This window comes from Protopterus annectens, chromosome 3.part0, assembly GCF_019279795.1.
Source record: "Protopterus annectens isolate FY-2018-M chromosome 3.part0, PAN1.0, whole genome shotgun sequence".
NCBI lineage: Eukaryota > Metazoa > Chordata > Ceratodontiformes > Protopteridae > Protopterus > Protopterus annectens.
Window position 1 is genome coordinate 1,924,389,006 of NC_056731.1, and position 14,249 is coordinate 1,924,403,254.

At 44.6% G+C, this 14,249-nt stretch overlaps 1 protein-coding gene across 1 annotated transcript in view; it reads left to right on the forward strand.

Moving 5' to 3' along the window:
• Nucleotides 1-14,249, forward strand: part of TBRG4 (transforming growth factor beta regulator 4) — a 1,565,288-nt gene that overhangs the window by 1,159,416 nt on the left and 391,623 nt on the right. The window lies entirely within an intron of this gene.

The following is a 14,249-nucleotide window of genomic DNA, read 5'->3' on the forward strand; positions in this document are numbered from 1 at the left end:
TACTATTCATGATTTCCTTTTCCTTGCAGACATCAACATGTTTTTTTTAATAGAATGAGTGAGACCATTTACATTCCATGTCAGTGGTCTTAGTATTGCCATCTTGCTGTTTTATCTTTAATATAGTTCTCTCTTTAACATTAGTGTTTATTTCCAGTCTTCTTTAAGACAGCTTTTCCAAATCAATCTGGCCAGCAAACTTCCAGTTCTTTTGTGCGTGACATTTCACTTTCCAAAGCAATGTACTGCTGGTCTGATTTTCACCCCACCCACACAAGAGTCTGAACCTTTCATATTCAGGATGTAGCATGCTCCAGTGTATGGCTGTGTCTGTTTTTCTAATAATTCTGTCATACCATTTCCTTCCCCCAGTGCATCCCCACCCATTTTTACATAGTAATACATTAGCAAGTCTTATTTGTATGTGAACTTTCCTTTCTGCTTTTAATTCATACTGTTTCTTCTGCTAGTTCTCCACTTTCCCCTACTCTGCTTTTTTAGTGTGTCATATTGTTTTCATATTCTTTCTGTTAAGTCATTTGTTTCTACCTACACCTTTCATTTACTGTTTATTTCTACTGCTTGTTCCTGTAATGATCTTTTACTTTCTAATGTTGTATAACTGCACCCTTGTCTTAAGTTACTGCGAGCATATTTACTAATCATTGTTGCACTATCACTTTAAGTAGGTTTTTTATTACTGTAGTGTTTTTTTTTTTTTTGGACCATTGCCCTTTTAAAACTTTAGAAGGCATTAATTTGCAGGGGGGGGGGGGGCACAGTGGCACCGCAGATAGTGTTGTTGCTTCACAACAAGAGGTTCCTCAGATTGATTCTCAGCTAGGGTGCCTTCTGTGTAGAGTCTGCATGCCCTCCCTGTATTCGCGAGGGTTTCCTCCTGCTCCTCCAGTTTCCTCCCACATTAGACATGCAGCAGGTGGATTTGACATTCTAAGTCATAAGTGTGAGTGTGGAAGAACTACTGTGGCAGGCCTAGCCACTGACCCGTGTAAATCTTGGCTCTAGATTGTTGAAGTGATACCCTGAGCCTTTGTGCAAAAATTGGAAAAAGGGGTTGTGGATGGATTCATTATCACTCCTGTACGTGGGTGTACTTTTACTGTCATTCTAGATGACTCACAGTTTGTATTCCGGTTGAAGCTGTTGCTTTAGAGTGATGATCGGAAAGTTTCTTGATCTCTACCTGCTGGTTTACTGATCCTTTGTTCCCAAATCCTCCACCTAGATATAAATACACCCATCTTCATTCACTGTTTTCTTTGAATGAAAGCCAGTTGAAATAAGCGCAAAATGACTGTTTAACTAGTTTATAAATGTTTTGTCGAAATGGATTCTTAATTGTTTACTAAATGTTAATGTAAAGTATGTTAATTTAGTGTGTTTTTTTACCCATTTTCTTAATTGCTTCCAACAACATTTAAACTACTCCATCCTTGTAACATGGATGCTAGCATATCTGAGTTTATACTGTACAGTGCTGCTCCTGCTGAATTTGTTTCTTGTAACACAAGTAGCTGCTGCTTTTCCAAAGTGTCACTCATTCTTGGGTAAGTGCTTATGCTGCTTTTTCCTTTCTTCGTTTTTCTTGTTACCTGTTTATGGTTTTAGGGCAGTTTCCCAGTAAGGCCTTTTTCAGTCATTAGCATTGCCTGTAGTTGCTTGGCTGTTGCTTCTTTCTTTCTCCCTTTGTTCTCTTACTTCATCATAATGCTACCACACTTACTCTGGTGCTTGTTTGGAATCAATAAACATCTTGGCTCCTCATGGAAAGATTATCTTGAAGGTTGCTGGATGGAAGATTTTGACACAATCTGTTTTCTCTGCTCATTTTCTTTACTGTAATGAATTTATTTCTTAGATGTATGCTTGGAAATTTACAGGTAATGGTCTTTTTCCCACTGTTGCTGTATTAGAGACATACATATGGTGGTCTCTTTTTTGTTAGTTTTCCCAGTGGGGAAATTCTAGTCCACTTACTTAGGTTGCCTTTTGTTAAAGCAGTACAGTTTGTCTCTTCTTCTCTTTCATGTATTTCTAAGAATTTAAGGTTATAATGTCTAGATTGGTCTTCAAGCTTAGATGAATTTTCTTTACATTCTAATTGGATAATGTATTTTACATTTTTTTATCTTGGTTCCTTTTCTGCTTTCTGCACTTCCAGACATTCTTCTGAATGTTTATTGTAGGTCTTATGTAAAGGTGCTGCTTTTATGCTTTTATTATTGCAGTAATTGTATTGAGGGGCTCCTTTGCCCTGCGTCTTATAAACGAGCAGATCTGAAGTAGTTTACTTGATCTTCAACCTGTGGTGTCTCAGATCCAGATCAGATCCAACACTGCCATATTTTCCAGCTATGGATCTGAGCTCCAGACTCCTCCCCTTAGTCATAATGCCCCCTTGTCTCCCTTCTCCCTTCAGATCTCGTTTGCCGCCATAGTGGTTACCAGCATGGTTTCTGAGCTCCTGCTAGTTGATCACGTAAGTGAACAAAACTTTAGTTTTTATACCTAATTTCTTCCTTACATCTTTTCCGTCCTCCCCACGTCTGCGTCAGACAAAAAAAAAAAAAAGTTCTCCTGTCTTCTCTGTCCTATCTAGAGTGTGTGTGTGTGTTCTTTGGTGATGGCAGAAGCCCCTAAGCAGGTTATAGGAAATGCACAGAGTTAGGCCATAAGCTATCTCCGGCGGATGTTCACACACTGTGCATGGTTTGCCTTGGTGCAGACCACCTTAAGTCCCCCTGTCCTATTATGCTGGCTTCAATCCCAGGGCACTTAAGAACAGGCGGGGCAAACTGATTCTGAAGGGTTTGCTCCCCTCTTCAGGGACTACAGTCCCTTCTTCCCCAGCAGGGGTAGCAGTGGCTGCTCCATCTATTTCCTCTTCGGCCTCAGGGCCTCAAACTTCTGCCAAGAGGTCCAGGGAAGGGGATAAGTCTAAGAAAGACCAGTTTCAGAAGCGGTCCCCTGACCGCTTGTTACAGGTGGGTCCGCCACCCAAAGTTAGGCCTCCAATTAGGCCTGGGTCTCCTTGGTTGCGCTCACTCAGGTTCTCCCCCGAGCTCGAGGAGAATCGTAGTTGGTCCCCAGTTAGGTCCTCTCCTGACCTGATGTTGTTTCACTGTTGCATTCATTACATTTGGGGTAATCTGCTGGCAGGTTGCCCTTAGTCAGCCTGAATAGCAAGGTCTTGGTTCCTGCGTCGGTTGTGGTCTCCTCTTTCATGACAACAGATCGTCAGGGGTATAAAACATGCAGCTGACACTATTTTAATCAGTCTTTCTTGAGCAGAAGCAGTTGACTCCTGAAATTTTGTTTTCGAAGTTTCAGAACCGTCTTCAAACAAAAGCTAAGTACCCCATTGGAGAAACTTTTCTTGCATGTCAGTAAAAGTTAATAATTGTATTACTTGTGGGAAGCAAATACCTCTTAAGGATTTTCATTTGTACTGTATTCCTTGCCTAGGCCCTGACCACAACTTGCTGTCGGTTTTGTGCTAAATTTAACCAATGCACTATTAAGCGTCGGTATATATTTGCTTCTAAATACTTTGGTTCAAGATTTAACTATCCTGAAATGTTGTTTGGTAGCAATCCAAAAGACAGAGACAGACCGTTGAGGTCTAAAACTGATGAAACTTCTCCTTTTTGAGTTGCAGGCCTCTACCGAGACCCATTCGGAGTCTGGTATGCTGCGAGATTCTTCAAGTATTGAACCCGCGGATGTCTCTCCCTTGGATGGGTCCGGAGCTGCTGAGCAGACACCGGCTTCTGAGGGTGTTTTCAGGCCTAAAGATTTGTATATTAAACTGCACCATCATCAAAAACAAGGCCAAAACCAACTACTATGTCTAAAAAACCGACGCTTGAGCCACGTGCTCAGTCCCTATGCCTAAAAAACAAATGATCAATATGGCTGAGGATTTTAATTACCTTGATCAGGGGATCCCAACCCCCTCCAGCTAAGAGGCCTAGGCAAGGCACTGATTATGAATCTTCAGATCAGGTTTCCATTTCTTCTGATTCCTCTTCTGATCAGGATTTTTCTGTCCTCCCTTATGAGGACTCTGATGCAGAAGAATCCATCCCTTCTGCTTCTCCTCCTGAGGATTTTTCTTTTGGAGAGACTTTGCATACCTTAAGTGAACATTTTCATTAGGAGAGTCAGGACTTTTCAGAATCCAAAAAGAGGCTTAGGGATTTTCTTCTTCTTCCTCAGCATAGGCCTTTGGCTATACCTCCAGTTTTAGACATTGTTGATGTTTTCTCAGAAATCCAGCATGGCTTCTGATTCCTTGCCTCTGGCTCGTAGTAAGCCAGACAGATATTGCAGGTTCCTGACTCCCACAAGTTTCTTTTAAAAAATCCTGCTGCTGACCCTGAAAGTATTTCTCAGGGTCTCAAGGGTGTTAAGGCTTCTACAGCAAAAAATCCTACCCCTTCTGATAGAGACTCCAGGGCGCTGGATAGATGGGGTAAGAAGGTTTATACATCTGCAACCCTGGCAATCAGGGCTTTAAACTGTCAATTTCATATGCTTAAATATCAACAGCATGTCATGGGCTTACTGATGTTGATTTCTGATTTTGTGGAAAATAGAGTTACAGGATTTATTGCATTCAGCTGAACAAGTTGGAAAGCATACTTTGCAATGTGGTTTTGATTCCTTGGAGGCCTCTTGCAGGGTCGCCGTAACTCGATCTGTGATAAGGCATGCTTGGCTCAAGGAGCAAAATCTGCCTGATCATGTTAAGGCTAAATTGTTGGATGCTCCTTTACTGCAGGACAGTCTGTTTGGTAATAAGGCAGAAGAAGTTTTAAAAAAGATGGAAGACAAAACTAAATTTATGCAAACTGTAAAAGATTTCTTGCAAGTGCAGCCACCCAGGTTCAGTAGGCACTGGCCTACTAAGAATTGGTCCTTTCTAGTACCCAACAGAGCCGCTCAGGTCAAACCCAGACACTCCAAGGGCTCCAGGTTTCAGTCGCAAGGATCTTACAGGGCAAAACAATTGGGTGCCTCCACCTCCGAATCAGGAAGTAGCAAAGTACCACCCTACAGTAAACAGTCTCAGTGACTTTCCTCTGCCATTTCCAAGCACTTATCTTTTGGCAGCCCCTTTGGGAGGAAAACTAGCATTTCATGCTCAAAATTGGCATCTAATTACCCAGGACAAGTGGGTCTTAAATATAGTATCCCAGGGGTACAGATTTAATTTCCACACATTGACAGTTCCAAACGGATGGCCAGATCTGCCCCCAAATCAGTGGGCAGAGGCTCAGAAACGAGTCATGTCCCTCATGGATATGGGGGGCTATTCAACCAGTATCAGAAAAGGAAAAAGGACAATACTTTTATTCAAGACTTTTCCTGGTACCCAGAAAAGACAAATCATGGTGTCCAATTCTGGACTTATCCATTCTAAATACTTTCTTGCACCTTCCAAAATTCAAGATGCTGACTCTACAACAGCTACTGCTTATGCTGGGCAAGAATGCCTGGTTGGTAACTCTAGACTTAAGAGGCTTGCCTGCATATCCCAATCAGGGAATCTTGCAGAAGATAACTCCACTTCAAAGCAGGCTATTTGCATTACCAGTTCCCTGCACTGCCCTTTGGCTTATCTACTGCGCCCAGGGTCTTTACAAAGTGCCTGGCACCAGTAATTGCAGTTTGCAGACAAAGAAACATTCAAATTTGTCCTTATCTGGACAATTGTCTAATTCAGGCAGAGGACAAGGACATTCTTCTGCAACATCTGACGTTTGTAAAAAGGCTTCTAACATGCCTAGGTTACACCATAAATAAAAATAAATCACAACTGGTACCCTCTCAAATAATTACTTTCCTGGGTGCAAGAATACAACTGCCCAGATGGCTTACCTCACGCCACACAAACAAATTCAATTGATAACATACTTCAAACAAGTGGCCACAAAAACCCAGATATCTGCAAGACAAATTCTGCAGGCTTTGGGGTTCATGGCATCCTGCATTCTACTCATTCCATATGCAAGACTGCCGGAGTCAACATTGTCACAGCCTAAAAACAATGATTACTCTCATTGCAACAGGAGTTCCTTTGGTGGGCAGAGGCCTGGCACCAAAACAAGGGACTGTCATTCATTCTACCACCTGGCATCCAAACCCTGACTACAGACTCTTCAGACCATGCTTGGGGACCCCATCTGGCAGGGAGATGCATTCAGGGCGAATGCAGCCCAAATCAAATGCACCTACATATCAACCAGAAAGAAAGATTCTTTTCAGAAAGATTCAGAAAGATTGGGCGTCGCAGTGGTGCAGCGGTTAATTCTGTCGCCTCACAGCAAGAGGTTCTCTGGTTCGATTCTCGGCTGGGGTACCTACTGTGCGGAGTTTGCATGTTCTCCCTGCGTTCGCGTGGGTTTCCTCCGGGTACTCCGGTTTCCTCCCACATTCTAAAGACATGCATCTGGAGCATTTCTTCCCGGGCCTCTGCTGAAAACAGGATCTGTGGAACCTAGTCGGACTTTCCCGGTCAACAAATGTTAAATAAAATAAAAAAATAAAAAAAAATGCTAGCTGTAAAGAATGCTCTGACAGCCTTCAAGGACTTCCTTCATCCAGGACAACTACTGATAAAGACAGTTATGTGGTACATAAACAAGCAGGGGGGTACCCACTCCTACCCCCTTTGCAGACTAGCCATGGCCTTGTGGAACACAGCCTTGACTTACCAAATACATCTACAAGCTCAATTCCTGCCAGGAAAGCAAAATACTCTGGCAGACGACCTAAGCAGAAACCCTATGGACCCACACAAATGGAAACTTGATCCACAAATCTTCCGCATGTTGACATGAAAATGGGGGAGCCCAGACATAGATCTTTTTGCCTCTCCCCAAAACTACCCGTTAGACAAATTCTGCACAAGAACTCATCACAAAAAAGCTTGGAAAGTGGATGCTCTATCCTTCAGCTGGAAAAACCTATCGGTCTATTCCTTCCCCCCCTATGCCTCTGCTCTCCAAGGTTTTACTAAGTCAGACAGGAAAAAACAAAAATGATTCTGATTGCTCCGGACTGGCCTCACCAGCACTGGTACCCGCTTCTAAGGAATGTGTCACACCTTCCTCCATGGTACTTGCTATTGTCTCAGCAGAACTATCAAATTCTGCACATTCGGCTTCAAACTAATTTCACCAATCACATCTCTCAGTAAATCTGTGATGGATGTCATTTTGGAGGCTAGAAGGCCTAGTACTACAAAATCTTATGCTGATAAATGGAAGAGATTCTGTGCCTGGAACCAAGCACAAAGAATAAACACAGCAATGCCCAATATTCCTCAGATTTTGCAATATTTAACTGAGATGCTTCACAGGGGCCTATCTTTTTCTTCTATAAAAATCCATGCCTCTGCCCTCTCGGCTCATTACAACACAGAGCCTCCACTCTTTTCTCATCCCCTGCTAAAGCAGTACCTCAGAGGGGCCAAATATTTGAGACCTCCCAGGAAAGCACTGACTCCTGCATGGGACCTCAATTTTATGCTGGAAAAATTCACCCTACCTCCTTTTGAACCAGCTGCTACTGCAGACATAAAATTTCTTTCTTGGAAGACCGCCTTTCTTTTAGCAGTCACTTCAGCTAGATGGATTTCAGAACTACAGGCTCTCATGGCAGTGGAGCATTTCATTATCTTTTATCCGGACAGGGTGGCCCTCTGGACCAATCCTTCTTTTATGCCTAAGGTGGTATCCAGTGTGGCTCTTAACCAGTCCATTCATCTGCCAACTTTTTTCCCAAATCCGCAGAACAAGGGGGACCGGATTCTGCATTCATTGGATGTACACAGACAACTAAGATTCTACTTAAACAGGACAAAATCTCTAAGAAAGTATGACCAACTACTGGTGGCATTTACTGCAGAAGCAGAGGGGAAGGCTATATCAAAGCACACTATTTCAAAATGGATACGCCGTTGTATTCGTTTCTGCTACATGCACCATGGTAAACCTGTCCCCAAGGGGATCAGATCCCATTCCACCAGGGCTGCATCTACTTCTGCAGCTTTTTTCAGAGGGGTTCCTACCAGAGACACCATTTACCTCTCTTTTCTAAATCCAGGGCAGGCTTTGCCACTGCTGTCCTGCAGGGCCTTATAGCTGCTCCTAATGCTGTATAATTCCCTCCTCCCATCCATAGCTTTGGGATTCTACCCAGATGTAATGACTGCAACAGTGAAACACGAAGAACATAGTACACTTACCATGAATGTAGATGTTCGAGTGTATTCACTGTTGCAGTCCGGGTTACCCACCCGCCAGCCTCTTCTTTCCTTCACTATGCTCAAAAGCCTTTGTGGTGTAATTGCTTTTAGTTGGAGGTAATTTTTATGTGTTTTAAAATACATGTATATATATATATATATATATATATATATATATATATATATATATATATATCCATGTTTGCTCCCCATTTGGGGGGACACATGACATCTGGGGCAAGAAAAACTGATTAAAATGGCGTCGGTTACATGTTTTATACCCCTGCAAACCTGACATCATAGAAGAGGAGACAACAACCGATGCAGGACCCAAAACTTTGTTATTCAGGCCAACTGAGGGCAACCTGCCAGCAGATTACCCCAAATGTAATGGCTACAACGGTGAATACACTCTAACATCTACATTTATGGTAAGTGTACATAACTGTACTTTTCTGTGGCGTCCTCCCACTACACCCGTAGTCTCAGTGAAGCAGACATGGACAAGATGATGCGGAGATTTATCTGTACTCAGATCCAGATGGGGGTCTTGCCAGTGCACTCTTCCTCCAGAGGGGGTTCCTTGCAACCTTTTTTCCAACCAATAACTCGATCCGACCGGCGGTTTTGGAGTTTTTGGATCCGAGGACCTTCAGGGTTGAGGGGTTGGTGACGATGGTACCATGTACCTTGATGCTGGCTATTGTCTTGAGCTTGTCGGATCCAAAGGGATCGGATCTGAGCTCTTGGAGCCGTAGCCTCTGAGTCAGATCCAATGGGGTACTCTCTGCTCCAAGTGCTTTGGAGTGGAGCATTCCACTTGGCATCTCTTGTCTGGTCAGGGTGGACAGGCCCTGCCAGTATGTCCCAGGAGGTTCATTTCCCCTCAGCATTCGATGTAGTGGAGAGGGTTCTCGAGGTGTTGAGGCCTCTGTCTCATCCTCAGACTTCATCCAGACCCCCTTGGCTCTGAGTGTGGTTCCGACCGTCATGCCGTCTCAGGGACAGCCCGTGGTCACTATGCCCCAGGAACAACAAGAGGTTTGAGAGTCCTCCTCAGAGTACCCCTGAGGAGGTAGCCCACAAACGCAAGTGTAAGAGGAGGCACTTGGACTCTCCTCCAGAGTCCCTCACAGAAGACAATAGACTTGGATGAAGGGGAAGGTTCCCCAAGGTCACCCCCCCCCCAAGGATGTCTCCCTTGGAGACATCATGGAGCTCCTTCGCCGGGGGGGGGGCTCAGCCCCTAAAACACCCTCAGATGAATGTGTTCCTGGAGGCATTCTGCTCTGGCCCATCTACCACTTGGGAGTCCCCTCCTGCTGATCCACTCGTGGATCTGATAACATCTAGGGCATGGAAGGAGCCGGACACCATAGACCCCATTCCTAAGTGCCCCGACAAAGTATTGAGCCCCCTGTCGGACAGGACACATTGGAACAAGGGCTCCTCAGTAGATGCAATGATGGTGGCGGCCTCCACCAAGAAAGAGCTCATTCAGGAGAGCTCCATGGTTCATCCCCGTGTGTGTGTGTGTGTGTGTGTGTGTGTGTGTGTGTGTTCTTAGGGGATGGCAGAAGCCCCTAAGCAGGTTATAGGAAATGCACAGAGTTTGGCCATAAGCTATCTCCGGCAGATGTTCACGCTCTGTGCATGGTTTGCCTTGGTGCAGACCACCTTAAGTCCCCCTGTCCTATTATGCTGGCTTCAATCCCAGGGCACTTAAGGACAGGTGGAGCAAACTGATTCTGAAGGGTTTGCTCCCCTCTTTATCAAGCATCAAGAGCGATGGACTGTTTTGGGAAGCGAGTATATGCTTCAGCGACCTTCTCGATGAGGGTGCTGAACTATATGGCACACATCATTCGACTCCAGAGAAATCTAGTGAAGGAAATCACGGAGTCTACCCCAGAGTCCATGTCGGCGGAGGATAAAAATAAGTTCTCCGCCCAAATGTCCACTCTAAAAGCAGTTGCCAGCACGTCCATGCGACTGCTCTTTCATGCTACAGAGGGAGATGCAAGGGTGGCTGGAACAGGCGTTCCACCTGGCTCTGGTTGTGTCAGTTTTTGGAGCCCGTCAAGGTATCTTTCACCAACGTGCCCCCTATGATGGTTCTTCCCTCTTCGGGAAGTCAGTGAAAGAGACACTGTTACAGAGCGAGAAGGATGGAAAGACGGTCTGCCATCGGGATCCGCTTCTAGTCTCCTCAAAGATCCTTTTCCAGGAATCGGCGAGGAACGAAGAAGATGTAGATGTTCTTCGGGTTTCACTGTTTCAGTCATTACATTTGGGTAATCTGCTTGCAGGTTGCCCTCAGTCAGCTTGATTAACAAAGTCTTGGGTCCTGTGTTGGTTGCTGTCCCTTCTTCCATGACGTCAGATCGTCAGGGGTATAAACATGCAGCCGACACCATTACCCCAGTCTTTCTTGCTGTGCGGTGCCCGAAGCAGAAGCAGTTCGCAAGTGCCGGTCGGCCGACTGCTGAATTTTTTGTTTTCGAGTTTCAGAACCGAAGTCTTCAACTTAAACCTAAGTACCCCGTTGGGGAAACTTTTTCTTGGTCCTTACCAATGTCAGTAAAAGTTAATAATTGCATTACTTGTGGAAAGCAAATACCTCATAAAGATTTTCATTCGTACTGTATTCCTTGCCTAGGCCCTGACCATGACATACCTTGTTGCTGGTTTTGTGCTTTATTTAATCAGCGCACTATCCATCGTCTGTATATTTTTGCCTCTAAATATTTCGGTTCTCAGTTTAATTATCCAGAAATGTCGTTGGTTAGCCATCCAACTACCGGGATTCCAAAAAACGCTAAGATAAAGACAGAGACAGGCTGCCGAGGTCCAAAACTGCCGATGACGCTTCTCCTAAGCCAGTCGCCAGTTCACTGGTACTCAGTGAGGTGCTTTCACAGCCCCTGATACCCGCTACTTCTGATTCGCAGGCCTCTACTGAGACCCATTCGAGTCTGGTATGCCGCAAGATACTTCAACTATGGAACCCACGGATGTTTCTACCTTGGATTGGTCCGGAGCCGCTGTGCAGGCACCGGCTTCTGAGGGTGTATTCAGGCCTACGGACTTGCATATTAAATCAACGCCTCCTTCATTACTAAGGCCCAAATCTCGATCCATGTCTAAAAAAACTACGCCCAGGCCACATGCTCAGGCCCCTATGCCTAAAAAAACAAGTGATAAAAATGGCTGAAGATCTAATAATGCTAATCAGGGGTAGTCAACAACCCCCCTTCTAAGAGGCCTAGGGCTGAGCTTGATTATGAATCTTCTGATAGGGATTCTGTTTCTTCTGATGACCTGGATTTGTCCTTACCTACTTATGAGGATTCTGATGCAGAGGATTCTATTCCCTCTGCTTCCCCTCCTGAGGATTTTTATTTTGGGGAAACCTTACATACTCTAAGAGAGCATTTTCACTGGGAAAGCCAGGAATTTTCAGATTCAAAAAAGAGGCTTAGGGATTTCCTCCTTCTACCTCAGCATAGGCCTTTGGCTATTCCTCCTGTACTAAGCATTGTTGATGTTTTCTCAGAATCCAGTTTGGCCCCTGATTCTCTGCCCTCCTGCTCCTAGTAAACCTGACAGATACTACAGGTTTCCCGAGTCCCACAAGTTCCTTTTCAAAAGTCCTATTGCACATCCAGAGACTATTTCTCAGGGGCCCAAGGGCATTAAGGCTTCTACTGCTAAAAATCCTACCTCTTCTGATAGAGACTCCAGGGTGCTGGATAGATGGGGTAAAAAGGTTTATACTTCAGCAACCTTGGCAATCAGAGCTTTAAACTGCCAATTTCATATGTTAAAATATCAGCAACATATCACTGAACTGCTTAAACAGAAAATGGTGTTGATCCCTGTCTGTGTGGAAAATAAAGATTTACAGGACTTAATGCATTCTGCTAAACAAGTTGGAAAACATACTTTGCAATGTGGTTTTGATTCTTTAGAGGCCTCTTGCAGGGCTGCTGTTACTGGGTCTGTGCTTAGAAGGTATGCTTGGCTTAAGGAGCAATCCTTGCCTGATCATGTTAAAGCTAAATTGTTGGATGCTCCTTTAAATCAGGACCACCTGTTTGGCAACAAGGCTGAAGAAGTTCTTAAAAAGATGGAAGATAAAGCTAAATCTATGCACACTGTTAAAGATTGTTTACAAGTGCAACCTCCTAGATTTAGTAGACACTGGCCTACTAAGAATTGGTCCTTTCCAGTCCCTTCCAGGTCTTCTCAAGCCAAACCCAGACACAGCAAAACCCCCAGGTTTCAGTCCCAGGGGACTCTCAGAGCTAAGCAGTGGGGGGCCTCCACTTCCAAATCTGGGAATAACAAGACATCCCCCTGTGGTAAACAGTCTCAATGACTTCCTTTTAAAATTTCCAAGCAGTTATCTTCTGACCGCCCCTTTGGGGGGAAAGATTGCTTTTCATGCAAAGAACCGGGAACTTATAACCCAGGACAAGTGAGTTTTAAATATAGTGTCCCAGGGATACATATTTAATTTCCACACTTTGCCATCACCAAATGGTTGGCTGGACCTGCCCCCAAATCATTGGGCAGAGGCTCAAAAACCAGTACTTTCTGTCTTAAGCATGTGGGCTATTCAGCTGGTACCAGAAGAGGAAAAGGGACAAGGTTTCTACTCCAGACTTTTCCTGGTACCCAGAAAAGACAAATCCTGGACCTGTCTACTCTAAACACCTTTCTGGAGATTCCAAAATTCAAGATGCTGACTCTTCATCAATTACTCCCTGTGCTAGGCAAAGACACCTGGTTGGCAACACTAGATTTAAAAGAAGCATACCTGCACATCCCAATCAGGGAATCTTGCAGAAGATACCTACACTTCAAAGCAGGCTACATGCGTTATGAGTTCTCTGCACTGCCCTTTGGCTTGTCTACTGCGCCCAGGGTATTCACAAAGTGCCTGGCTCCAGTTATTGCATGTTGCAGGCAAAGAAGTATTCAAATATACCCATACCTGGACGATTGTCTAATTATGGCAGAAAGCCAGGGCATACTTTTGAATCATCTGGCGTTTGTAAAAAGGGTTCTAACTTGTCTGGGGTACACAATAAACAAAAAGAAATCATAACTGGTACCCTGTCGTCAAATTATATTCCTGGGAGCAAGCTTGAATACAACTTCCCAGATGGCTTACCTCACACCAGAAAAGCAAATTCCTTTGATAACCTGTTTCAAACAAGTGGCCACAAAAACCCTGCTGTCTGCAAGACAAATACTGCAAGTCTTGGGGTTCATGGCCTCCTGCATTCTTCTAATTCCATGTGCAAGACTGCATATGAGGAAACTACAGTGGTATCTAAAAAGCCTATGGAGTCGTCATTCTCACAGCCTAGAAACAATGATTCCTCTCGTACCTTGCCTATGCCTAGAGTTCCTCTGGTGGGCAAAGGCCTGCCACCAAAACACGGAACTACCATTCATACTACCCCCTGCCGCCCAAACCCTAACAGATGCATCAGACTATGCATGGGTGCTCACCTGGTAGGGAAGTGCATTCAGAGCAAATGGAACCCAAGTCAAATGCACCTACATATCAATCAGAAAGAACTGTTAGCTGTACAGAATGCTCTGACAGCCTTCAAGGACTACATTCTTCCAGGACAATTAATGGTAAAGACAGACAACACCACGGTTATGTGGTACATAAACAAGCAGGGGGGTACACATTCCTACCCCCTCTGCAGACTAGCCATGGCATTGCGGAACACAGCCTTCAGCTACCAAGTGCACTTACAAGCTCAATTCCTGCCAGGAAAATTAAATACACTGGCAGATGGACTAAGCAGAAACCTCATGGATCCACACGAGTGGAAACTGGAACCAAGGATTTTCAACATGTTGACAAGCGAATGGGGGAGCCCAGACATAGACCTATTTGTCTCCCCCCAGAACTACCAGTTGGACAAGTTTTGCACAAGGACTCCCCACA